Genomic DNA, 2999 nt, shown 5'->3' with positions numbered 1-2999 from the left:
GATTAAATATATTTTGTAAATATTCGATACATATGTAAATATATCTGCAAAATATGTATTTATTTAATGAAAATTAATTATCTGAAATCTTTGGTAATCTAACTGCCACAAATCAAACATTTACACGCTCAATGTGTGTGGTATATTATATGCACACTACGACTTATGAATAATTTTATAGGAATATATGCACTAACTCGCTACATAAACAAAAAGAAAGACAAAATCAATTAGCGAATAATTCAACTTCGAAAATAAACAATTAAGCGCAACATCTTAAAGGTGTGTGCAGCAAAGCGGCAAAGACAGCAATTATAGCAAATTTAAAACAAAAGTAGTAAAACCCAGCGAAATAAAACAAATCGCACAAATCACATAAACGGAATTTATTTAAATTGCGCGCATCGATGGGAGAACGATTTTTTATTTTTTTTTCAAAACAGTGCGTACATGTGAAGTTAGTGTGTTTGTATGCATGAATATTCGCTTCCATACCAGATGTACATAAGTATATCCGCCTAATGCCGGGTTTATTTGTTTAAACAATTGTGAGTATATAGTATGTTTGTATTAATTGTAAGCAATTGTCTACTCGCTCATGCTTGTTCGGGCTACGCTTACCGTTCAAGCTCAGCGAAGATGAGTAATTCGCTCAGTGGCAACACAAATGTGCTGAGCTTATGTGTTCATATGTTCGTGTGTGTGTGTGTGTGTGTAGCGAGATTGAGTGGAAAATTTACAACAATTGTGGAAATGAAGCAGTAAAGATAAAACCCTATCAACTAAAAATAAAACAATTAGTCATACACCATGCGACGTACAGTGGGAAGGTTTTGTGAAAATTTTTAATTCAAACAGTTATATTAAAAATTTTATTTAAAAAATGGGATGCTGAATGAACCGAAAACGTTTAGTTATATTTTGCGTAAATATCTGACGCGACCGCTGTGCCTGGGTTCAAGTCCTGGTCAAAAAAAAAAAATAAAGAAAATATTTTTTTACAATAATGGAAAGGGGTTATAAAACTGTATACCCAATGCAATATACAGTTTAGTTCCGGGTCCACAAATGTCCGCACCAGTTTTGTGATTGTGAACTATCTCGTTGAGGGTTTATATAAGTAGGAGCGACATCTCAGCCTCTAATAAAGGATCAATATATTTAATACTCTAGACATCTTAAGTAAATTAGCATTAAATCTACTATTATTATGTACATACTTCTGGACGCATTATTTGGTAATTTAGTAATTAAACGAGGGAGTAATGAAATACTGAAACGAATAGAAACGTTTTACGCGATTATATGGGCTATCCTAAAAAACATTTGGTTATAGGCAACAAAACAGTTCAAGGGAATCCATATTAATGTTCGTGTGTCATTTTTACCGATTGGGGCATCCAGTAAGCCTTACAACGAGATTTAAAATAAGAATCCTACTCTTTATGTCTCAGATAATAATCAACCTTGACTATTTATCGATAAATTTGTGCCTAAAACTATACCGCTAAGATTTTTCTGAATTTGCTAAATTTGTTGTGCATTTTTAAAGCGCCTAAAATTCAATTTTATAGTTTAGGCGTAAATTTATTGACAATAGTCAAGCTTGACAATTTGTCAGGTGCACAGAATTGGGGGCTAATTCTGCGGAAAATCGAATGGCATATATGTAGGTACATGTAAATATCTAGGTGCTTAAGAGGGAGGTGTGGACTCAAGGCGATTGATTATTCATCATCGACTTGAATATTTATGCCATGAAAAATTGTTGGCTTTTCTGAGGTGACGTAAAAAAAGTAAGCAAGACCGTTGTAGCGCCAGAAACATATTTATTAGATGTTGAAATAATTCTATGAATTTTTAAATAAAAACTGAATTATTATTTTTATGATCAGCATTCATTGCCAGATTTCCCACTGTGCGGGAGTGAGGGTGGCATCAGCGAGCGACACAACAACAACAAAATATTAGGAAAAACAAGCAAAGCGCGAAAATTCAATAGAATTACCAACAAAAAACATAGTAAAACTCCGTAACAAAAAAAAAAAAACAAAAACAAAAAAAAAAGCCACGAACTTGATGCCTCAACAGTGAAAAAGTAGTAGCACCAACAACAAGTTAGGAGGCACCAACAGCAAAGTTGGAGTCACAGCTTAGCTGGCTGGCATCTGATTTGAACCTTAAATTGTGCACAGCATTTTTGTCTGGTTTGAACAACGTAAACAACAACAACAAAAGCATGTACGAAAAAAGAACTAAACGGTGGTACGAATGAAAGCAACAACAACAACGACTAAAGCCAATAGCAAATGGGCAAATACAAAATAAAAACAAAACAAAATAAAGTAAAAAAAAACAACGTAGAAAATAATTTCATCTAACTAAAAACTCATTGGAATACAAAACTAAATCAGAATTTATTCAGTTTCGATTGTTTAGAGAGTGCGGACGCGCATTGGATCAGTGACACTAGAGTGCTATCCGCAATAACAACAATTACGACAATTAAAATAATACACAGCGTTAAGAGTGTTGGTAGCATGCAACAAATTACTGCAACATTGAACTATGCATTTGGCGAGTTTTCGATGCCGGATTTTGTAGTGTAAAATTTATAAATTAGCGAATTCGGAAGTATAAATTAAGAATTGAAGGTGACTTTTTACATTGATCAATGGAAGGTAGTCTTAAAATAGGTCGTTGTCGTAGAAAAAATATGTTTTTAAATCCGATTAAAACAATTACCCAGTGAAATTAGGACAGTGAAGCGAAAGTGAAGTGACAATCGAGAACAAAAATTAATGTATAACAAATCGCCACGCAACGAAACCGGAAGTGACCAGCGCACGAAGCTGCAACGGTTAATTTGCAAGACGCCGTTAATGACGATAAACGAACAAATAAGTTGGCTTCAGCGAGCGTTATGTGGGTGAAAGCAAATTATGGGGGAATGGCAAATATTCTAGTCCACTGCCAAAAAGCGGTGCTCAGTCAACGTT

This window comes from Rhagoletis zephyria, unplaced genomic scaffold (assembly GCF_001687245.7).
Source record: "Rhagoletis zephyria isolate East Lansing unplaced genomic scaffold, Rhagoletis_zephyria_1.1 Rzeph_scaffold_00631, whole genome shotgun sequence".
Classification (NCBI taxonomy): domain Eukaryota; kingdom Metazoa; phylum Arthropoda; class Insecta; order Diptera; family Tephritidae; genus Rhagoletis; species Rhagoletis zephyria.
Note: the sequence above shows the minus strand (reverse complement) of the source record.